The sequence below is a fragment of the Dermochelys coriacea genome, chromosome 9 (assembly GCF_009764565.3).
Source record: "Dermochelys coriacea isolate rDerCor1 chromosome 9, rDerCor1.pri.v4, whole genome shotgun sequence".
Lineage (NCBI taxonomy): Eukaryota > Metazoa > Chordata > Testudines > Dermochelyidae > Dermochelys > Dermochelys coriacea.
The window spans coordinates 42,722,570-42,747,722 of record NC_050076.1 but is presented as its reverse complement, the minus strand read 5'-3'; the positions used below and the strand labels follow the sequence as shown (position 1 = coordinate 42,747,722).

At 42.5% G+C, this 25,153-nt stretch overlaps 1 protein-coding gene across 5 annotated transcripts in view; it reads right to left on the bottom strand.

Annotated features, from left to right (window-relative positions):
- PIK3CB (phosphatidylinositol-4,5-bisphosphate 3-kinase catalytic subunit beta) overlaps positions 1–25,153 on the bottom strand; it is a 215,510-nt gene that overhangs the window by 170,424 nt on the left and 19,933 nt on the right. For 2 of the 5 annotated variants that reach the window (XM_038416282.2, XM_043491819.1), the window contains exon 1: positions 7,406–7,575. The exons of 1 other annotated variant lie outside the window; for it this stretch is intronic. The gene's annotated coding sequence lies outside the window, so the exon portion shown is untranslated. Of the gene's footprint in view, positions 1–7,405; positions 7,641–25,153 lie in introns of those variants that run through there. 2 more of the 5 variants (XM_038416277.2, XM_043491825.1) reach the window with 2 other exon arrangements.

Genomic DNA, 25,153 nt, shown 5'->3' with positions numbered 1-25,153 from the left:
ACAACTAATGCCCAGCCCAGCTCACCCATCCTCCGCAGCATGCTGCTGATAAAGCTTCACTCAGATACATAATATCATTCCTATTTTCCAGCAATTCCACTGAATCCCATTCATTTCAGGATTTAGTTCCAAATTGCCCTCACTGTTCTTTAAAGTCCTCTAGGGATTAGCTACAGCCTACTTCATGGAGCTCATCTGTCTCTGCTCCCTCCCCATCTGATATTAGTTTCCTCCCTGACTTTCTCAGAAGCCTCCTTCTCCTCTTTAGAGGCTGTAATACAGGACTATTATTAATCACGTTTATTATGGTACTGCCTAGGGAGCAAGCAAGAATTGAGCCCCACCATGCTAGGCATCGTGGTTCCTGTCTAACTCAGGGATCTCAAACTCAAATCATCATGAGGGCCACATGAGAACTAGTACATTGGCCTGAGGGCCGCATCACTGACACCTTTTCATATAAAGATACAAAAGCCCCCCCGCTCCCAACCCACCCCCACTCCACCCCTTCCATGAGCCCTGTCCCTGCACCACCCCCATTCCAACCCCTTCCCCAAAATCCCCATCTCAACTCCGCCCCCTCCCTGCCCCTATTCCAACCCCTTCCCCAAATCCCTGCCCTGGCCACGCCGCTTCTCCGCCTCCTCCCTTTAGCACATGGCTCCCCCATCCTCCTCCTCCCTCCTGGAAAGCGCTAAGCACCGCCAAACAGCTGTTTGGCAGCAGGAAGCGCTTGGAGGTAGGCAGAGGAGCAGGGACACAGCATTCTGGGAGGGAGAGGGGGTGGTGGGTGAGGGGAGCTTGGCGGGACACAGCAAATAACTTCAAGGGTCGCCGCATCTTTGAGACCCCTGGTCTAAACAGACAGGACAAACAAAGGGTAGGGGAAAGTAGCAGAATACACAAGCAGAGCAAACCATGTAATAACAGTAAACATCATGCAAGTTCCACAGTTTGTTTGTGGGTTTTTGGGGGGCGTTAAGTCAGAAAAGGATAAGTTACAGGAGAAGTGTAGGGGCGGGGGAATAGGTGGGTTTGATGCAGAGTGTGCAGTGAGGCTGAGATGAAAAGACTGGGGGGGGGGGGCGAGTGTTGAAGCAAACAGCCAATCAGCACAGGGGAGAAAATGGTCAGTCAAAACTGTAGGGGGGAACCCAACACTTTTCTGTATCTTTCTGCCTCGTTAATTCTGCATTTTATTTCCAGACTTTGCTGATGATAAACTTCCCTCTTAACTGACCTGTTTTTCCCCTGTAATTTATTTAGCTATACACAGCATTTTAGAACACAGTTTAAACAAAAGATGCAATACCAAATAAAGTTTTATTATAATCTTTATAATCTACTTCCCCATTGAATGGATTGCTCTTTATTATAGTCTTGTCATACAACAGGAAAATTGTTCTTTGCATTGGAATATACTCAAAGATTTTTTGCAAATATACATTTAAACAAATGCAAGAAACATTTGTTATCAGGTATGTTCCGCTACCACCAATACTGTCATCCCTTTATTAATAAATATAATCTGTACCTTTTAGTTACGAATTATATCACTTTTTAGTTTCTGAAGTAGTGCTTTTTTTACTTGAGTTAAAATCATACAAAAAAAAACAAAACCATTCTCTTTAAACACACCCTCTATAAAAAGCAACAAAATTGTTTCTGAGATGCATGAAGTCGCTGCTAGTGTTAAATTTTGTCATGAACACATTAGTTGTGTCACTAGTGACTACAACAATCACTAAACTCATATTCATTTCTAACTATGATGTAAACCCAAGTTTTGTAGCGGAACAACTGAACGCTAACATGCAATATCATCTAGCTTGTCTACACAGTTAGTCCACAGTAAGTCAGTCAGTCTACACAAGGGGTGGGCAACCTGCAGCCTGTCAGGGTAATCCGCTGGCGGACCGCCAGACCGTTTGTTTACATTTGCATGGCCGCCCGCAGCTCCCAGTTGCCACAGTTTGCTGTTCCAAGTATTTGGGGAAGGAAACTCTGTTTTTAAAGAATTCATACACTTCCACCTCTTCAATTATGGGGTGAAAAAGGTCCCAAAAAGTCATCCCACAGCAAACAGGAAGACAGGACTTGACATATCTTAGGTAAAAAGAAGTAGAACAAATAAGACTTAAGAGTCATTTTAGTTCAAGAATGTTCTATATTGCCATACTTGTAAGAAGCACTAACCAGAACCACGGAGCTTTAGAATCCTTCTGAAAAAGGTACCTTGGCTTCCATGAGTTCACAAGCGCCACACAAAATTTTGGAGCTAAGTTACAAAAGGCCACATGGTTCCCACTGACCTTAGATCACCCTGCTAAACTCCAGAGTCCTATGAGAGTAGCACTCCAGAAAGAATATGTAGAGATAAAATTCTGAAAGAACTACATTTATTGGTAAGTAACCTGCCTTTCTTCTTCAACATAACTAGGGCCATACCAAGATCAGGGTCCATTTTGATCAATTTCACTGTTCTGGTGGAGTGAGCACCAAGATTCTCCAAGCCTGCATCAAGTTACCAAGAGACATGAAAAGCTCTAGAGAAGCAACTCCTAGTGGAGACCAAGAGAGAAAGTGAACTCCTGGAAGCCAAAGTACCTTTATGCTGGGAGCTACATACGTGAACCTCCAAGCCCAACATGGATGATAGCAAAGTCAACCCAGGAAGTACTCAGAGCAGAGGCTCTAGTATGTCCTCCAGACCAGAAAGATCTCGAATAGACTCCTCCATCCTAGGATGGCACCATGCAGAAGATGGAAGCATTCTGGCACTGAAGATCCAGCAATAACCCCAGAAGAAGGGGGAGCTCAATTGGAAATACTGAAAAGGAACCAGAGATGCCCTCAGAACCGAGGAAACTGAATCAGACAACACTGATCTGCTCATGTGCTCCTTGAATCTATAATAATGTCTCTTCAACTTCTGTGATGGCACCAGGTCCCCCCTGTACCCCTTAGAGGTACAGAGTCACCTCTAAGCTCAAGTTCTTTTTATCCTTAGGTAGATGCAAAGTTTCCTTAAACACTGGGCCCTAGTGAAACCCTGGAGGTAAGGGGAGCTCAGCACCAACAAAAGTCCAGTTAGCCAAGAACTCAGAGAGTCCATTATTCTAAGGTAAACAACACTGGTCAGCTGAAAAGACAACACTGAAGTCCCTAACAATGAAGACTTCCCAGCACTGATTAACTTTGGCAATGAAGCCAGCTTCTTTGGTGCTGGAGCAACCCTAGAACCATACCTAAGTGCTCAGGTGAGTTAGAGCTAGATAACAACATTGATCCAGGCATTGAACACTGAACATTGAAACCAAGGGTTTCTACTTCCCCATTGAATGGATTGTTCAGTCCCTGCCATCCTTGCACAGAAACAGGATCCCAACTTGAGGATGGAGTCAAAGGTCTGAAACGCAGGGCAGTCAAGAGCAGTGGATCTCAAACTTCTGTACTGGTGACTCCTTTCACATAGCAAGTCTCTGAGTGTGACCCTCCCCCTTATAAATTAAAAACACTTTTTAATATATTTAACACCATTATAAATGCTGGAGGCAAAGCAGGGGTGGAGGCTGACAGCTTGCAATCCCCTATGTAATAATCTCATGACCTCCTGAGGGGTCCCGACCTCCAGTTTGCAAACCCCTAGTCAAGAGGAATGCCTGGTGCCAAGGTGCCATAAAGGCACAGTATGTCAAGGAACTTTTCTGAGAATAGGCTCCCCCTGAGATGTAACAGACAGCAGGTACTGTGTGTGACACCTGGGGTGCAGTCCAGACCAGTGGGATGCTTTATCACCCTTGCCCTGCAACCTGGGGTGCCTTACAATGCCTTGCTGAAATAGCTTCCTTCTGAGCAGCTCAAACAACCTTCCAGCATGCAAGCTACATCCTGAGAGTATATGTGTAACTGTAAGTGCCAGTAACCCTTGGGTTACATTCTGGCTTTTACCAGCCTTGGTTACTTATGCAAGGTGACTCCCAGTCCTCCCAGAAATGTATGTTATGTACTGCCCAGCACTTTTCTGGACAGTTCAAATATATTCAGTCTATTATTCCTTTAAGGGAATAACATACACTAGCTTGTTACCTTAAAAAAAAGTTACCCAGACACTTTAACTTAAACATAGTGGATTAGATTAAACAAATTTATTAAACTACACAGAGACAGATTTTAAGTGAGTACAACCAATGGGGCATAAAAATCAGAAATTGCTGCAAGAAAATAAAAATAAAAATGATTTCCACTACCTAGCTTAAATTATATTAGATTCAAAGCAAAGTTTCTCGCCACATACTTCCAACAGCATTACTGACCAAAATCTTCAGGTCAGGATCCCTTCCCCCAGAGTCCACTGGCTGTTTTGTCTACTTAGCTGCAAAGAACGAGATGGGCAGAGAGACAGGGGTTTCTTGACGTGTTTGCCCCTCCTTTTTATAGTTTTAGTTCCCCCCCCCTCCTCCCGCTCCTTGAAAAACTTTTCCAGCTGAGAACCAGGAGACAAAGAGTTTGTATAGAAGGATGTTCCCTGCTGGGTTTTTTTCACCTGCATGAGCTGTTTTCTCCCTTCCCCTTTTCTGTTTGATTACTCTGTTTACTACTTAAATGCAAGTTAAGACAAGCATATACTCCTTTGTTCAAGACAGGTTTGTTTGACCAGTTTGGTGCTATGTGAGTCTGAACATGTATTTTTAAGGGAAATTTACAACTTTACGCATAAAGCTGCTATGCACATTTTACCATGATTAGGGCCTACCAAATTCACGGCCATGAAAAACGGGTCACAGACCATGAAATCTGGTTTTTTGTCTGCTTTTACCCTATGCTATATAGATTTCACAGGGGAGACCAGCGTTTCTCAAATTGGGGGTCCTGACCCAAAAGGGAGTTGCGGGGGTTGGGGGGGGTCGCAAGGTTATTTTAGGGAGGTTGCAGTATTGCCATCCTCACTACTGTGCTGCCTTCAGAGCTGGGTGGCCGGAGAGTCGCGGCTATTGGCCGGGTGCCCAGCTCTGAAGGTGGCACCCTTCTAGCAACAGCGCAGAAGTAAAAGTGGCAATACCATATCATGCCACCCTTACTTCTGCATTGCTGCCTTCACAGCTGGGTGGCTGAAGAGTGGTGGCTGCTGACTGAGGGCCCAGCTCTGCAGGTAGCAGCACAGAAGTAAGGATGGCAATACCACACCATGCCATCCTTACTTCTCTGCTGCTGCTGGTGGCGGCCCTTCCTTCAGAGCTCAGCTCCCAGCCAGCAGCCGCCACTCTCCAACTGCCCAGCACTGAAGGCAGACAACTCTTTTTTGGGTCAGGAACCCAGAATTACAACACTGTGAAATTTAAAGTTTAAATAGCTGAAATCATGACATTTATGATTTTGAAAATCCTCTGACCATGAAATTGACAAAAATGGACTGTGAATTTGGTAGGGCCCTAACCATGATACTACTGATCAGCAAGTTATGAGTTTTCAAATGATACCTCACAAGGCATACTTTGTACAAAGATTATTACAATAGCGTGTAGGGTGTGAACACGGGGTGCATTCCGTCACAATGTGCATCTGACTCCAGAAAAAAGAAGGGCATAAAATAAACATTTTGTTAAACCTGTTTCTCTTCCTTCAGATCCTTAGGATCTGGATAGGACATGGTGTCCTGGAGTCAAGCTAGAGACAGTCCAAGAATCTAAATGCCACAGAAACTACTACCTACCAACTTTCTAAAACTATGGTTCCCCACACCACATAAAGCCATATGCCTGCCTGGAGGGAAGCCATAACAAGAGATTCTTGATTGGAAAAAAATTCTCTGGGGATGAAGAAAAGACCCCTATGCCTGTAAAAGGCCATAAAACAGAAAGAACTGCAACATGGAGTTGGAGACTGCATGACCACTTATAAATTTGGCTTAGAACATCTGGTGCTGCAGAGGACGGGTCACTCACGTGGTCCCAGCAGACTCTGTTTTTCTTGAAGGTTCCTGAAGTTCAGAAGCACTAGAGGGAGGAAGTAGGACTGTGCAGAAGCGACATCATAGAATTTTTTTTTGAAGCATAAAAGATAATATTAGGCTGTACTTATAAATAACAACAAATCATAAAAGGGCCCTTTTAAATAGCCATCCCACAGTTGAAGTTGCCTTTAAGGTTTCAGAGGTTTTGAAGGAACAGCACCATTTCCCCCTGTCATTTCAAAGGGTACATCTACACTACAAATGTGACAGCAGCACAGCTGTGGGGCTGTAGCTATGCTGCTGTAGTGTAGATGTTGCCACAGTGACGGACGAGTTTTTTCCCTGATCACTACAGTAAATACACACACCCCAAGAGGTGATAGCTTTTCCATCAATCTACAAGAGTCTTCACGGGGACTTGGGTCCACTTAATTTTTGAACTTTAAAAGTAAATGATACTCGTGAAGTTTTAAACAGATCGACACGCTACAAAAGACCTTTCAGATCACGTTAACTCTTAATGACAGGTTTCAGAGTAGCAGCCGCGTTAGTCTGTATTCGCAAAAAGAAAAGGAGGACTTGTGGCACCTTAGAGACTAACAAATTTATTAGAGCATAAGTGAGCTGTAGCTCACGAAAGCTTATGCTCTAATAAATTTGTTAGTCTCTAAGGTGCCACAAGTCCTCCTTTTCTGTTAACTCTTAAGTAATCTTATCTTCCCCCTCTCTCTCACAGATCAAACTACTCCCACCTATTTTAATGAATAATTCAAAGCCAGCTGAAGGTTTAGTCCTATGCACCACCTCCTCTCCCCCTGATAAAGACCAAGATGTGACTAAAATTCGCCAGTGCCAGGAAGAGGGCAGATATCTGACTACCGTTTCTGTTGAGCAACTCCAGTGTTGCAATTTTTTTTTAAAGAAGCTGAAAATGCCCTTTTCCTCTCCCCGGCCCCTGCACACTCGCTCGCTGCCACCACCGGGAAAACAGGGAAGGGAGCAGCCACTACCCTGCAGAAAGGATCTGAGCACCAGCTGGAGAAGGGACTGAAAACCAGCCCTAGATCTGCCAAAGGGGGGGGGGGGGCAGGGACGAGAGGAGGGAGGCTTCATTGTGTCACTTGTGATCTCTCCCCCGGGGAAGGGAGGGGGGGCCTCGCCCCACTCCCCCCTGTTTGTCTCCGTATCGCAGCGAGACACTGCAGCAGCCGCTTCTCTCGTTCACACCGCCCCAGCTCCGCGCCCCGGCCCTCGGCAAAGCCCCCGCTCGGGTAGGAACCGTCCACACGCCGCGCCGCGGCGGTCGCTCCCCTCCGGGCCGGCATCGCCAGCCGCAGCCCAAGCGCGGTCCCGGGCGGGAGGGGGAGGGGGGGGCGTTGCACTCACACGCAGCTCCCGCTCTCACACGGACACGCGCAAGGTCTTTTCCGCCCGCCTCACGCAGTCACTCACCTGCCCAGGCAGAGGCGGCGGCAGCAGCAGCGGCTGCCTCGGAGCCGGAGCCGGAGCCGCCGCCGCCCCCCAGCCAGCGCGGCAGCAACGGAGTAGCTCGTTACCAGTAACTCACATGGAACCGCCAGGCCTCGGGATACGTACGCCCCGAGAGCTGAGGTGAGAGGGCGGGCGGTTTCCTAGGCAATAGCGGCCCCCTAACTCCGCCACGCCCCCCCCCAGCCCAGCCAATCCGATTGCGGCTTGCAACATCAGCCTCGCTTGGCTTCCCGCTCGCTCACGCTGGCCGCGCAGGTTAGAGGTGCAGGGGCGGGGGAGCAGGCCCCGGAGGGGAGGTTGCCCCCGAAGGGCGACGCAAAGTGGGGGAAGGGAGGCGGCTCGCGCCATGGGTGGGCGTGTGAGGCCGAGGCGAGGGGCCCGGGCAGGGTGCGCTGGGCGAAGGAGCCCTGGCAGGGAAGGTGGCCCCTGGGCGGCAGAGGGCAGGGAGGGGCGAGAGGCTATGACAGCCCTTGCTGAGCTCGGCTCTCACAATGTGGACGGCTCCATTCGGGCAGATGCCCAGTATGTGGGCACCTGCGTCGCTGGAAAACGGGGGGAGATGGCAACGACCCGTAACGCGCTCGTCCTGCTTCAGCCTGCCACGCCCGTCAGCAAACCCCAGCATTAGGGCAGGGGCATGGGTGCCCAGGGGCACAAGGGGCCAGCCTCCCTTCGGCACCCCCCAGCATTAGGGCAGGGGCATGGGTGCCCAGGGGCACAAGGGGCCAGCCTCCCTTCGGCACCCCCCAGCATTAGGGCAGGGGCATGGGTGCCCAGGGGCACAAGGGGCCAGCCTCCCTTCGGCACCCCCCAGCATTAGGGCAGGGGCATGGGTGCCCAGGGGCACAAGGGGCCAGCCTCCCTTCGGCACCCCCCAGCATTAGGGCAGGGGCATGGGTGCCCAGGGGCACAAGGGGCCAGCCTCCCTTCGGCACCCCCCAGCATTAGGGCAGGGGCATGGGTGCCCAGGGGCCAGCCTCCCTTCGGCACCCCCCTGTGAAGGCTTGTACCCCGATCAGGCTGCGCTAGACGGCGGGTACACTGCAGGTGTAGGGCAAGGGATGCCCCAAGGTAGGCACCGAGGGGCAGCTACCCAGCAGTTACAGTACTCCTTCCCCGAGCCCCCAGCCTAGGACTTGGCCATGCACCCATGGAGGAGTGGACTGGGATTTGAGCTGCTTGCTTGCTGCGTGATAGAAAACTAATGAGTTTGTTTTCATTTTAACAGCTTTCCTGGAAATGGCTGAATAAGTGCCCAGTCCAACTTTGAGTAATAGGCTTACAGCCATTCTCTTAACACCTGCAATTTGTTTCCTGAACACAAAACCAGAGAGTAAAAAGATCTTACTGTTCCTTATTTTTAGCATACTATGCGTGAAGTTGGCCCTAGGTTTTGCAGGGTCCTCTGTGAAGTAACTTAAAGAGTTGCCCCCAGTTCTCTTCCACAAGAGGAACTGTACTCAGGGGCCCTCCGACTTGCAGTGTCCCTATGTTCCCTCACCCCCCAATCTTGGTAATTCAAAACTGACCCTAGAAGCAGCACGGGCCTGTGGACAGCGCAGGTGCAGAGGCCCATAGAAACACAGGGTCCTAAAGTCCTGGTTACATACTGGTGGCAAGTCTTATCAAAAATAGATCAGCTGCTATGGGTGGCTCTACTTAAGGAGCAGCCTTGATTGTAGAATAGTATTATTGTTTTTTGTGCTGACAGTTTTTTTGATGTAGTGAGACTGCTTCCATTACTTAGTCATTGTAGCAAAACTTCACATTATAAATACATTCTGTTATTGCTACTACTGTACAACTCATCTTAAGTTAGTATCCTCCCTGAGGGCATCTCTGGAAAACTGCAAGTTACATAATATATTATTTAAAGGGTGCCAGCCTCCCATGCTTGAAACTTTGCAGTGAGGATTCTTACAAATTAGGGCCATATTTTAAAAGATTGAAAGAGGTCATCTTCTATGTTCACACACAGTTGGGAAAGGATCTTAAAAGAAGAGCACTTTGAAATGGCTTTGGAAAATAGCAGGGAAGGTTTTATTACAGTAGCTTCTTTCCCTTCAGCAGCTGATCATTTCCATACTAAATTCTCATTTTAAGAATCTTATAACGGAACTCAGAGTAGCAGCCGTGTTAGTCTGTATTCGCAAAAAGAAAAGGAGTACTTGTGGCACCTTAGAGACTAACAAATTTATTAGAGCATAAGCTTTCATGAGCTACAGCTCACTTCATCGGATGCATTTGGTAGAAAAAACAGATGCATCCAATGAAGTGAGCTGTAGCTCACGAAAGCTTATGCTCTAATAAATTTGTTAGTCTCTAAGGTGCCACAAGTACTCCTTTTCTTATAACGGAACTGTTACAGAAAATTATGCTGAAACGAATAAATGCCACTGAAAGGACTTAAAATATGCAAACTTTTTTAAAGACAATCAAAGAAAAGGAAATTTGAATGTTGTTTTTGTGTACCTATAACTCATGAAATACACATGCTGTTCCTGTGTACCTATAACTCCAATAAAATGAATTTTGCACACAGTGAGCCTGTTCCCACTGAGGTCAATGCCAAAATTCCTATTGACTTCAATAAAAGCAGAATGAAGCTTTAGTACATTACTTTTCATATTTAAAATGGAATACAGTCATGGTAAGCATATTAAAAACACTTCCTTAATGTAGTAATCACACTTTATATGATTTTTTTTCATTTTTCAGCTCTGAAAATAAAAAGTCAATTTCACCTTTGCTTCTATTCAATTTCACTTTCAGATACTCATGCACTAACAACGCATAATGTTAGGGTTGGCAAAATTGTAGCAGAATGGTTTTCCCACTCCAAGATTTTGGGAAGAACGAGAAACTTCAATCCCAACTCTCTCCAGTTAACCTAGGTATTGCATGGGAGATCAGCAGATGATGCAATATTTAGGCAAAATGTCAAGTTATACATGAGTCAATAATAGAGCTTGCCTACCATGTGTCAGATTTTTGCACAACCTTACTCTTCATTGTTTGTATGAATTAATAGTTCCTGTGAGTGCTTATTTTCAGTTCCTTTATCATGGATAAAATGTAACCATTCTTTCTGAATATCATGATCTTAAAGAATATGTAGGAATATGATAGATGCTTCTGTATAGAAAAAAATATATCTGCTATATATTTTAAATGAAAAATCTCATAATCAGGTAAGAGTTTTGATCATACAGATACTTGTCTCTCCATGGGTCAAGTTGTCACAGCTAACACATGCACTTTTGCTCACCACCCTATTTCATCCAAATCAAACCAATCCATCTAAGTTTTTTTGTGTTTCTCTACCAAAGGAGATTTGTTTCCAGAAGCGTGAAAAGTTAGCAATATTTGACTCTTTGAGAACTGTTGTACTTTATTATTTGAAATATTAAATCTCAAACATCTAGGTTTAGAAACTCAATGTTTGGGTTGTTAGTTGGCATTAGTGATACTTTGTAGTACTTTGACTGTTTTTGGAAATGCTAGGTGGAAATTATTTAGAAAACACTTATTTATTCTGGCTTTTGCAAATTTTAGTCTGTTCTGCATGTACCAATGCAGTTTTTATAAGGTGCAACCCAGCTGTGGTTTTCCTGAATCTTTAGTGGACTGACCAAGGGGGCTGGGATTCTTGAACTCTGTAGTCTTCACTCTGCCATCCTCTGACTTTAATAATGATATTTTGGAGTTGAACAGTATCTGTTGTCCACAGAACTCAAAGTACATTACAAAAAAACTAATACTGGGGAGGCAGTTACCATTATACTTATTTTACACATGTGAATCAACTTTAGTGGGGTTACATCCCCATGGAGATCATCCATGATTGAGGTTTTAGATGGTAAGCTCTTTGGAGTAAAGACTGTTTTAATTTTAGAGACTAACGAATTTATTTGAGCATAAGCAGTAGCTCACAAAAGCTTATGCTCTAATAAATTTGTTAGTCTCTAAGGTGCCACAAGTACTCCTTTTCTTTTTGCAAATACAGACTAACTCGGCTGCTACTCTGAAACCTGTTTTAATTTTATGTCTATACAGCTCCAAACACAGTGTCAGCTCTTAAATAAATAATAAGAGTATTGAAGAGGTCTCAATCACTAGGCCTTTGATCAAGACATGAAGATACTTGGAGTTATAACAGGTCACCTTCCTGTGCTATTGTGATACTTGTCATAAATTCCTATCTATCACAAATGGTGCACAGAGTGGCAAGGGCCTGGGACAGAATTAAAGTTGTTTGGAGTATTTTAAATCTGCATTTTTATATTCTCCACTACTTGGGAGAGAGAAAAAGGGGAGGTTTTAAATGTAACCTTAACTTTCAATTTCTTAATTTTCAGTCTATTAATGTTTCCCCCCATCTCCAGCTATTCTTACATAGAACAACAATGTAACAAAGTTTATAATAAATTTGTTAGTCTCTAAGGTGCCACAAGTACTCCTTTTCTTTTTGCGAATACAGACTAACACGGCTGCTACTCTGAAACCTGAAAGTTTTGTCTGGGAATTTTGTATCTGAATCATGTCTCCATGTAAAATAATGTCCACCTAGGGCACATTTTTGGACACTGAGAACATGTCATACTTTCAGGTGATGGGTGATAGAATACATGCTTTGTACTCACATTACTTTAGCCACTACTTTACCAAGACAACTGAGAAGGGAAAAGGAACTGCTTTACCAGGAAAAGGCACAACACACAAGGTAAGTTTGCAGATAGTACAAAAGTACTGTAGGAATAGATGCAAACACCTACAAGAAAAGAAGAAAAAACACAAAAAATAGAGGATGCAGGACAGTTGATAGTAAGCAAAAACAGATGGGGGGGGGGGGCAAATCAACCTAATGTCCTGAGAGAAGTATTCAAAACAACAGCTACATAGTAGGATGGAAATCCTTGGAAAATAATTGGGGCCAAGCAAAACTAAAATGTAATTGTGAGTGGCAAACAAGATATTATCTTACTTTATTGTTACCGCCATATCACAGAAAACAATCTTCATGGGGTAATTTATACACAGGCATTTTTTTTTGAAAAGTATCAGATAACTTCAGAGCTCCGGTGAATATTTTTTTTTCCTCCTGAAAAAATATGTTCTATCCAAAGCTGCGAGAGTACAATTTTGAGAGTATAATGGCTATTCTGTTTGCCACACAGTCATTCCTTTATCAGTATGGCATCTACTGTAATACATGTAACGAGCTTTAGAACTCCTTGTGTATGAAAAGTAATGTGACAGACTCCTAATATAGTAGTGAGGGGCTACCCAATTCCGCACAATTTTGGATTTTAGGAATCTGTCAAAATGAGGTGTACAAAACTAGTTTGAATTTGCAGCCCTTTTCCCTGTATTTTAAACTTTTTTCCTTAGCTGTATTAAAGAAAAGATTGTGAGCCTACGTGATATTTGGAAAAGAAAAGGAAAACCATCTGTAAAAGCTAAGCTGAGACAAGTTGTGCCCTAAAGTATATGCAATTATATAGATCCTGTATTATTATTTGTGGTGTTGTTCAATTTGCCTCTTTTCCCCTCTGTACTCCTCACTCCCTCCCCCTCTCAGTTTCTGTCTGTCACTGCTTCCCCTCAATTCTATTTTACCCATAGATTTTCATTAATTTTTTTCTCAACCCTTTCCCTCTTCCTACCCGTCCCACTCCATAGAACAGAAAACAGATAAGTTTTATGTATGAGTGTGTTCAAAGTTAGATAAAATGAGTTCACCTATCCTTAACAGTAATGTAGGTGGAAAGAGAATTTAGGATTTGAGTTCTTTCAGGTTGATCCATTAAGGAGAGCTGGAACAGGTATGGGCATTGGTTTCAGATGAGTATACTTTACAGCCTTTGAAATGGCTACTTTACCCATAGGGCTGGTATGACTTCCCCTTTTGAGTAAGGGTTTTAGCCATCTTTCTGTCATACATTCATGTCCCACCTTGTTAAATATGTTCTGTGGTGGCCAGCGCTACTTTTTATTTGTTTCTATCCTTTCTTTCTCACTCTCAGAACAGAATGCAAAAGACAACAGCATATAAAGGAAACACCTAAAGGAAAACATCAGTCTGCAGAAACGGCATTGCTGGAAACAAGGGGTGAACTAATTAAAGAGGAGATTGAAACAAAGGTTTTCCCCTTCAAAGGTGCTCTGCAAGTGATTTTTTTTTTAACTGAACTTGTTCCCTTTTTTACTTCTTATGATACATAAAGAACTTAGAAAACTTTTTCCTTTATTAAAGATTGTTCTGCTCATTATCTTAAATGCCAGCAATGTCAACTCTACTCTTCCCTACTTTTGCTGTAAGATCCACTTGATATCTCAAAGAATGTACATTGTTAACTCTAACACCTTATCTTAATGGATGGAAGACGGTGAATCTTTACTGTTTTGGAGAAAGAATATTGTTAGTGATTCAAGTTAAAAAGGTGTTAATAACAAAAAAGAATTAAACAGTCATCAGACATATTTCCTGTTATTTGTTTAAATGTTATTTCAATCTTGGCCTACGTTTTCTAAACATGGGTACCTGAAGTTTGGTGCCAAAAACCATATTTAGGCTCCTAAAATAAAAGTGGTGATATGTACTTCAGCTCCTAGTGACTTCAGTATGTGAAGAGAGGATATTCATGAAACTACAGAAGAATTCTGTGTATGAGGTCAAAATATTGCAACAGTTTGTAAGTGATGTGATAAAGAAGCAGCTGGATATGGGTAAGAGGCTAAAACACCAAATTCAATACAAAACACAGCCTATAAACAAAAGAGATCATACCAGATTATTTCCCTCTGTATGATAATTTTAAAACAATATGATATCAGCACTGGCCATGGCCATTATGAGTTTGAGTGTACAGTTAAAATGCTAATGAATATGGAAAAGGAAACTTGGCAACCAATAGAACACAGATTTTTTTTTTAAACCAAAATGTAATTTAGAAAGTATACTGTACAGTTATGTGCTGGTCTCGTCTTATCCTTGCACTACCATGTGTCCCTATTATAAGCTTCTCTTTGTTTCTCACAGCTAATACAATGGGGGGGGGGCAATGGCAAATAATGGGCTGAGTGCCAACAGACTGAAAATGCAGATGTCAGACAAAATGGTTATACAGCTTGGCTAATGAAGCCAGAGCCTGCAGCAAGAAGTTGTCAATAGTGCTTTGCAATATCAAGTTATTTAACATTTACAAAATTCACTGCAAATATTTACTGTTAATGCAACATCATTGTTGAGAATTTACAGTATCTGCAAAGGAGACAGGAAATTCAAACTACTACAGCTTTACCTGTAACAAAATGCTCAGCAGCTCAGGTCGCTATGTGTACGTCATTCTGGTGCTCCAGTCACTCAGCTGGCTTGCCATAAAGAGTCCACTTTAAGGTCTCCAGCTTCATATTCAAGCTCTCAGTGGAATCAGCCCAAGCAACTTGAGAGATTGCCTCTCCCCCTGAGTCCTTGACCTCTCATGCCAGCTGCAATCCAGCAGAAATATCAGACTGTCAACCAATAGCTCCTAAAGCTTTTAAAACAGCGTAAAGCATCTAAATTTCTAATCTGCAATTAAGGCAGAGAGTAGATTCCTCCTGAATGCTGCCATCCTGGACTGAGGCCTACAGCTATCATTTGACAGAGATGCCAATTCAAATCTTTTGGTGAAATCAAACAATTGCCAAGCACTGATTATTATTATTTTTATATTCCAGTAGCCCCAATCAGATCAGGGGTAGGCACCCTACAAGCATATTAAAAGATTGAGGTTTCCCTGAAGATTTTACAAACAATAGACAAATCAGATGAAGAGCAAAAGAAAAAGGAATCGAGCACACAAGCTGTAGTCAGTGATAAGAGGCTATGTGATGTTAACTATATATGTTTTTTAAAAACAGTATTTTTTTGTTTTTTAAAATATAAATTTGGGAATAGGGTGAGGGGGAAAGGAGATGATGTAACAGAAGCACACAAATAGTAGGAAAAGGAAGGAAGGGAGGAAAAGGGAGAGAAATACAGGAAAGATGGAGGGGAACACTGAGGTCAGTTTTCTAGGTATGAAAGGAACAATTGCAGGGCAGTTCCTGGCAAAACATCAGTATCACTAGTCAACTGAAGCAGCAACCCATGATCAATGGAATCAAAATCTGCTGAGAGGTCCAGCATGAGAATAAATGCCAGTTGACCTCAAATTAACAAAAGATAATTCATGGCCATGACAAGTGTCATCCCAATGGAATGCTGGAACCCAGAATGGAATCTGCCAGGGTGGTGGTGTCCAGATGCACATGGAGTTGACAAGCTTTGCATTCTCAACCACCTCTCCAAAGGTGGTGAAGTTTAAGATCATGCAGGATTGAATAGTAAGTACTGCCACATCAAAGGAAAGTATCTTGAAGAGGGGTTAGACCTTAGTGTGTTTAAGAATTGTCAGCACCCGCTCCTTGCTTAGTGAGGTCTTAGCAATGCCTCTCAATACTGATACCATGGCTACCGGGGGATGACACTTGCTCTGAGACACCAATGTGAATAGGGATCAGGACCACAAGTGATGGCCCTCAAGAAACCGAGAAGACAACAGATGCCTCCATCAGAAACTAAATTTATGTTTAATTATGAAAGCAAATGTCTCTCAAACAGAAATGCCAGAGACCACCCTAGAACTGAACAGCCTTTGGGTGCCATCATAATATAAATATTTACAAATAATAATAATTAGTAATCTACTTAAAACATCTCCTCACAGAAGTCATTTGAAGAAATTACAAACAGGCAGACCAGAATAATCAGAATGTGCAAAGGACAAAGACTCCAAATGGCTGAGGACAAGTAATGTTTTTTGGCCTCAGTCACAGCTTTTTTGTACGTTTCTTTTCAACTCCAAATGCTCCTCTGTTAAATCCCGTCCCATCTACACACCAGCCATTTCAGCTCCTGGGGATTACTTTTAAAACTTGGTGGTCTCCAAACACCAGACACAACCAAGGTGCAGTAAGAGGCCAGGAAGCTGAAAGCTCCTGCTAACAACTGATAGCAGCTGTTAGAGTGAGCTGATTGACACCCTATTTTGAAGGGGAGAACAGATACTGTTCTGTGTTTGTACAGCACCTAGTGCAGTGGGATCCTGGACCATGATTAGGGCTCCTAGGGGCTTCAATAATACAAATAATAAGATATACCTTGATCTCAGTTTCTGTGGGTTCTTTGATGACAGGTTTCAGAGTAGCAGCCGTGTTAGTCTGTATTTGCAAAAAGAAAAGGAGTACTTGTGGCACCTTAGAGACTAACAAATTTATTAGAGCATAAGCTTTTGTGAGCTGTACAGCTCACTAACAAATTTATTAGAGCATAAGCTTTCGTGAGCTGTACAGCTCACGAAAGCTTATGCTCTAATAAATTTGTTAGTCTCTAAGGTGCCACAAGTACTCCTTTTCTTTTTGTGGGTTCTTTACTATCACACATGTGCAGAAGCCAACTTTCAATTGCTCATAACTTTATCACACGCTTTTTTCAGTCTTGGTTGTGAACATACACTTCAGTGGCTTTTGACTTACCATATTTCAAAGTTTAGCTATAACTTAAGTCTCTGTGTAATGAAAGTGGTGGAAATTTTTCTTCTAAAGGAGAATGTGTATATTTTTCACCATTGCAGAACTCAAAATTGATAAAAAGATTTTATCTTATAGGGCATGAGCCCTTAAACTGCCCCAAAAATTTAAAGATATGCTGTCATCTGAAAGATTTCCAGTCATGTAAATATTTTTATGTTGCTGTAAATATTTAAAGCACTTTTAAGGGTGTCATTTTCAGTATATGCTGTGATTTAAATGTTTATGACAACTTAAAGATTATTTTTTAACTCCTAGCGAATTAAATGCAAAAAAAAAGTATGAAATGTTAAGGTTGTACAGTTAAACTAATCAAAAATTTGATAATGCAAAGTTAAAGGTGCCAATCACTATGCTAACTCAGTTATGTTACATGTACTGTGTATATACTATAGAGCATTTTCGGTTTGCGGTTTTTGTTAAATGTATATGTTAATGTGTTACTGTTTATGTCAGTAAATGTATATCATAATATATACAAGAAGTTCAACACAGCTGGGGTAGCATTGCTAGTGGAATCCAAATTCTTGCATTCCTGACTTTCAGTTACTTCAACTGAGCAGCCTTACAGTGTGGTTATTTATGGTCAGAAACAAAAGTGACACTTCCTCAAAAGATTTGCTACCTGGGTACATTTGAAATTTATTTTAATGATAAAAATAAGTGTTTACTGCCTTTTTTTTTAATTTATTTGGTTAGCCTTGCAGAGCCAATACAGCCAAGAAAGATTGCACTAGATTATTTTTGGATTCAAGCACCATGTACGGAATTGCTAACTAAGATGCAGAATTATTACTACAAGTGATGATGCACAAACTAGAGAAAACACAATTTCACCTCAAGCTGAAACCAAGCTTGTTGTTAGAAAAATAATATATATTTACTTGTAAAATAAGCAAATTAAGGACCTGATCCTGCAAGTTGCCGAGTATCCTCCACTCCTGTTACCATTCAGTTTGACAATACATACCCTTTGACTTACCATGGCTGCTTGGAAACCTAATTCTGTTGCCCAGCCGTGTGTGATGTGTCACCATTCTGGAAGGCGCTCAATGTAAAAGGCAAAATGTGACCTTGTACCTAAAGCACATGTGCTGTTTGCTGTGAATTGCTTGATTCACTGTGAAAGAGTCTCCCTTTTGTTCTCAGAAATGTATCATCTTAAATTTTACTCTCCCTTTTTATCCCCCCGCAGGTGCAAATGTTTCTGTGCTCCGCATCATCTCCATCCGTGAAGTTATCGCAGATTAGAAGGTGAAAAAAACGCACTTGCGATGACATGTTTTCCAAGCTTATGCAGTCCTCCCACACTGATAGGGCACAGCATGGAGGCATTCAGTGTCGGAGGCCAGGAAAGCAGTAGGTGAGTGCGATGAGAAGCGGCAGGTGGCGATGCTGAGGCTAATAGGGGAGCAAACGGACATGCTCAGCCGTCTGGTGGAGCTGCAGGAAAGGCAACAAGAGCACAGACCGCCGCTGCATCCACAGTATAACCGCCTGCCCTTCTCCCCAAGTTCCATATCCTCCTCACCCAGATGCCCAAGAACGCAGGTCGGGGGAGAGGCTCCAGGCACTCAGCCACTTCACTCCAGAGGATGGCCTAAGCAACAGAAGGCTGTCATTCAAACAGCTTTGATTTGTAGTATGGCTACAATAAGCAATGTGGTCTTGTCTTTCCCTCCTCCCATCCCTTCCTCCCCCACCCTGCCTGGGCAACCTTGTCAGTTATCTCACTTTTTTTTTAAATTAATAAAGAAAGAATTCATGGTTTCAAAACAATAGTGACTTTATTTCCTTTGCCAGCTGTGATCAAAGGGGGGAGGGTGGTTGGCTTACAGGGAATTAAAATCAACAAAGGGGGGGAGGTTGCATCAAGGAGAAACATATACAACTGTCACACCATAGCCTAGCCAGTCATGAAACTGGTTTTCAAAACCCCTCTGATGCGCAGCGCACCTAGCTGTGGTTTTCTAATCGCCCTGTTGTCTGGCTGCTCAAAATCAGCTGCCAGGCGATTTGCTTCAACCTCCCATCCCACCATAAACTTCTCCCCCTTGCTCTCACAGATATTATGGAGCACACAGCAAGCAGCAATAACAATGGGAATATTGGTCGCGCTGAGGTCTAACCTAGTCAGCAAACAGCGCCAGCGATCTTTAAACATCCAAAGGCATATTCTACCACCATTCTGCACTTGCTCAGCCTTTAGTTGAACTTCTCCTTACTACTGTCCAGGCTGCCTGTGTACAGCTTCATGAGCAATGGGAGCAAGGGGTAGGCTGGGCCCCCAAGGATAACTATTGGCATTTCAACATCCCCAACAGTAATTTTCTGGTCTGGGAAGTAAGTCCCTTCTTGCAGCTGTTCAAACAGCCCAGAGTTCCTAAAGATGGGAGTGTCATGCACCTTTCCCAGCCATCCCACGTTGATGTCGGTGAAATATCCTTTGTGATCCACCAGTGCTTGCAGCACCATTGAGAAGTACCCCTTGCGGTTTATGCATTGACTGCCAAGGTGGTCTGGTGCCAAGATAGGGATATGCATTCCATCTATCACCCCACCACAGATAGGGAACCCCATTGCAAAAGTTTTGCAGCCATTGGAAATCATCCCATAACTGCAACACTATGCGGTCCCCCCAGTCTGTGCTTGTTTGCCGGGCCCAGAATCAGCATTCCACTGTAGCAGCCTGCCCCAATGCCACCATGATGTCCCAATTGCCACATCCCATGCTTTCAGGAATGTCTATGTCCATGTCCTCCTCACAATCGTCCTCGTGCTGGCGTCTCCTAGCCAGGTTCTGCACATACTGCAGGATAATGCGTGAGGTGTTTACAATGCTCACAACAGCAGCGGTGAGCTGAGCTGAGCGGGCTCAATGCTTGCCGTGCTATGGCGTCTGCATGGGTATCCCAGTAAAAAGGCGCTAAACGATTGTGTGCAGTTGCTTTCATGGAGGGAAGAAGGGAGGGAGTGGAGACTGATGACATGAACCCAAAACCACCCGCGACAATGTTTTTGCCCCATCAGGCATTCGGCGCTTAACCCAGAATTCCAATGGGCAGTGGAGACTGCGGGAGACTACCCACAGTGCACTGCTCCATGAGTCGATGCTAGCCATGGTATTGAGGATGCACTCCACCGACTTAATATGCTTAGTGAGGACATACACAATCGACTGTATAAAATCGTTTTCTAAAGATCAACTTCTATAAAATTGACCTAATTTCGTAGTGTAGACATAGAGAAAACTAAGGCTATTTGTTGTTTTTTTCTGTCCTCCCATCCTGCAACATTCTGCATAATTACCCGGAAAACTTAGATACTTTTTTTCCACTAATTTTCACCTGCTTTTCAATTTTTATAATAAACACTGATTAATACTTAAGAAATTCTAAATGAAATAAAAACCATAAACAAGGGGCCTTAATTACATGAAATCTTCATCTATGTAGTTAACAAGAAACACAAAAGTATAACAAATGGAAATATACTGTATAATTTCACTAACAATACTAATTCTTAAGTACAAAAGGGCTATTAGTTCATTAGAATCTGAATTTTGAATTTCTTGGCTTTTGTGAGTGTCACAATTATAATGAGAGTTTTTTTTTAAAGAAAAAATCATGGAAAGTGATAAAACTTGCATTTAGGCAGTTTTAAAAGTATTTATATTTTTGACAGAAAAGGTATAGGGTGTACACAAGCTTCTTAGGACTTATGAGTATCTATTCTTAATCATAGAAACATTTACAACAGAATTGGTCTCATGCCCATGGGACCTGATCCAACAAACCAAGTCCCACTGAAGGCGCCAACTTCCCCTCTAGCCGGTGGGTGCTCGAACCCCCCAGCCCCTGGTCCACGGCACTGACTTCTGTGGAAGTGGGAGTACACTCAGCATTAGAAGGCACCTGTAGATAAAACTGAGTGTTTAAATATTTTTTCTTAAAATTTCATTTGTCAATAACTCTGGCACACCACCAAAAAATACTACTTTCAGGTCAGGACATAATGGGGTTATTTGGAATTAACATCATTTCTTCCAAACCCTAATGTCAAAAAGATAGTGTTCAAATACATTTTTGAGCAGCATCTACAAAATTATAGTCACTGCTCATGGTAAACAATGCAATAGATGTTCTGGTCCTATTCCTAAATTGTCGGTACATGTGTCATTTGTCATTAGACATTGTTAGTCACACTGTATCACAGAGACATGCATTACTTCCAAGAATTCTGTTTTAAACTGGCTCTTTGAAATATATCTGCATCATCTTGACTTTTAGAGCTAAATTCCCAACATTGTTAATTTTGAAGTCTGGTTGAGGGACATCAAAAAAATTAATTTAACAGTTTAAAGAGAAAAAAAGTTTTTGTCAGGAAAAAAATACATCAGTCTCAATTGTTTCAAGCTTTCTGTTGCATCTACTTTTAGATCTTCCTGTGTTCCCAATTATTCATTAAACTATTTCTCTCACCCACTCTCCCGAGCAATCTATCATAACAAATTTGAAAGTCTTATTTATGTGAATCATCCCCCTTTTAAAATTGACCAACCACACAAATGCTGCTGGTTCTATTTTTATAGTGGCTTTGCCAGCTCAACAAATCATATGATGGGTGAATCACACAATTACAGTCTGGATTCTGAGAGTGGATACAGAATGCAAATGGATCAGTGCCATTTTAGCTTCACACTTTTCAATCTATTCCCCTGACATCTTTCATGTATTGCTGTGACATCCTTCACACCAGCAGTGGAGTTGCATTTGTCTTTCTTACAACATAGCTGTTTACTTTGGTCTCAATTCAGCAAAACATTAAGCAGGTGCTTAAATCCCATTAAGATCAATGGGCTTTAAGCACATAAGTGTTTTGCTGAATAGGGATGGTTTGCTGAAAGAGCTTTTGAGAATAATACCCTACTTATATTACAGAAAGAAAACTGGATCAATTTAAATTTGCAATGTATCTCCCTCCTGCTTGAACACACGGATGTATTGGAGGAAGTTCATAGAAGCCTTTTGTTAAAATTCTACAACAGGCTGGAGGCGAGGTTGGGATGGTTCCCTGTCTCTGATGGAGTTCACACCTTTTCTGGATATTGTTAATCACCTTTGCCAGAGATGCCATCACTGTGGCTCATAACAATACTTTGGAAGGATGACTTTTCTGCTTTTGGTATAAACCAGATTGCATTAAATGAAAGGAATGTTCAACATTCAAAATGGTCCTGGTGGAGAATATGAAATCTTCCACCCCCAACTCCACCCCAACTGAAATTATACAAGTTGACTAAGACGTTATATATGTCAATATGTTAAGCAATGTCTAAACATTCAGTAAGTACATATAATAAGCCTTGTTTGCAAAATCACATTGCCTCTCTCCTTGGTTATGAGAGAGTTCTTGTTAAATGGGAAAACTACATTCCCTAGTTCCTCTCCCTTCAAGAACATGAGTCCCTGATACATAAGGTTTAACCTAAGAAAGTAATTTTTATCGATCACTGCTTGAACTCCTTCTCGATATTTCCCTATACTGTATTTGTTTTCACAAGTTTTAAAACCTCTCTCTCAAATATATCAAAAAAAATGCTCTTTTCTAAGACCTCTGATGGGCTTTGTTGTGGATGTTGGAGGGTTACCTTCAGCCCCCAACTTAAACCTCTCCAGCGCATCATCAAGGATCTACAACCTATCCTGAAGGATGATCCCTCACTCTCACAGATCTTGTGAGATAGGCCAGTCCTCGCTACCAGACATCCCCGCAACTTGAAGCAAATACTCACCAGCAACAACACCACACAACAAAAACACTAACCCAGAACCTATCCTTGCAACAAAGCCCATTGCCAACTCTGTCCACATATCTATTCAGGCACACCATCATAGGACTAATCACATCAGCCACACCATAAGAGGCTCATTCACCTGCATATCTACCAATGTGATATATGCCATCATGTGCCAACAATGCCCCTCTACCATGTACATTGGCCAAACCGGACAATCTCTACACAAAAGAATAAATGAACACAAATCAGACGTCAAGAATTATAACATTCAAAAATCAGTCTGAGAACACTTCAGCCTCGCTGGTCACTCAATTTCAGACCTAAAAGTCGCAATTCTCCAACAAAAAAGCTTCAAAAACTGACTCCAGCGAGAAACTGCAGAATTGGAATTAATTTGCAAACTAGACACCATTAAATTAGGCTTGAATAAAGGCTGGGAGTGGATGGGTCATTATGCAAAGTAAAAACTATTTCCCCATGCTAATTTTTTCCCCTACTGTTATTCACACCTTCTTGTCAACTGTTTGAAATGGACCATCCTGATTATCACTACAAAAGGTTTTTTTTCCTGCTGATAATAGCCCACCTTAATTAATTGGTCTCGTTACAGTTGGTATGGCAACACCCATTTTTTCATGTTCTCTGTGTATATAAATTTTCCTCCTGTATTTTCCACTGCATGCATCCGATGAAGTGGGTTTTAGCCAATGAAAGCTTATGCCCAAATACATTTGTTAGTCTCTAAGGTGCCACAAGTACTCCTCGGTTTTTTTTTTGCCATTCTCACAGTGTTACAATTTTGATGCCAAGAGAGAGGGCAGGGGCAATTTAAGTCCCATCATGAAAAGCGTAAGGTTTCTTTTCACACTACTGAGGCTTTTTCACATAATAATTTAATTTCTCATCATGAACTGTCCAGAGGCTGCTTCTTGAATTCTAAGGCTCTGCACTTCCAGTGGGGTTATTCTGGGATGTGAAATCATAGAGCTAGTCTCTTTAGATTGATGCCTGCCCTAGTGGAAATCCCCTTGAGAAGTAATGCTGTGTCAAGCATGCAAATTAATTGTGTGTACTCTATGTAGCATTAATTCCCCTTCCTTGAAGAATCCCAGGGATGAAGATTGGGTGCCCCAAAGAGCCTGAATTCCATTGGGTTTTCAAGCCACACCCCTTCTTAAAGATCGAAAATCCATCACCTTCAAGGGAGAATGCAGAGGAAACTTTACAAGAGAAAACTCAGGGATTTCAAGTGGAATTTGTTCTCTCCCATGAATTTCTCCTGTAGTGCCAACTTTCCTGATGAATTTCTACTGGATTGTACCTACAGTTCTGCTCTGAGAAGTGCATGTAAACATGATACTGTCCTACTCAGCATACCTGTTTAGAGTAGTATCTGTTCCTTTTAGTGGCAAAAGCAACTTATTCCCACTAGTCTTGCAGAGGCAACAAAGATTTGACCAGATTGTTAAGCATAAGTAGTTAACAAATATTTCAAGGGACCATTCAAGGTGTAGTGACCTGTTAACACTTCTCCAGTCATAGGGAGGAAAGGAAGAGGGTGCATCGGTGAGGTTCTTAGTGAGTTACAGATTGTTGTAATATGTCATAAATCCACTGTCTCTATTCAGTCCATGATTTTAGTGCCTAGCAAAGTAATGAATTTAAGTTCCCAGGCTCATCTTTTGAAAGTATTGTGCAGGTTTCGTTTGAGGATAAGGACTGAGAGAGAGTGATCACTTTATGAAAAGTTTTCACTTACAGGTGATATGTTTTTGTCATTTATCATTTTCCTGTGTGAGTTCATTCAAGAGCATAGTGATTGTCTGGTTTCACTCACATAGTTGCTAGTGGGGCATTTGGTGCACTGAATGAGGTACACCATATGTTGTGTTAGGCATTTGGAGGATCCCTGGATCTTGAAACGTGTGTTGTGAAGGGTGTTGATCATTGTAGCTGTGGAGATATGTCTGTGGTTTTGCATCTGTTGTTCTAACAGGGTCTGGAGCCACTTTCAGTAGGTGTCCTGGTCTGTGAGGAGCTTTCTTCTGATGATGAGGTTGGGGGGTTGTCTGAAAGCCAGAAGAGGAGGTTCAGGAAAGATTTCCTTCAGAATGGGGTCCCAATTGAATATAGGTTATAGTTGTTTGATTATACCCTTTATGGGTTCCAGTGTGGGGTGGTAGGTGACAACTGGTCAGAGGGGGTTATTTCTATAATGAAGCAGGTTGTCTTGGAATATCTGGGTGGCCCATTCCATGATACGATCTACTTCTCTGGTGGAATGTCCTTGTTTG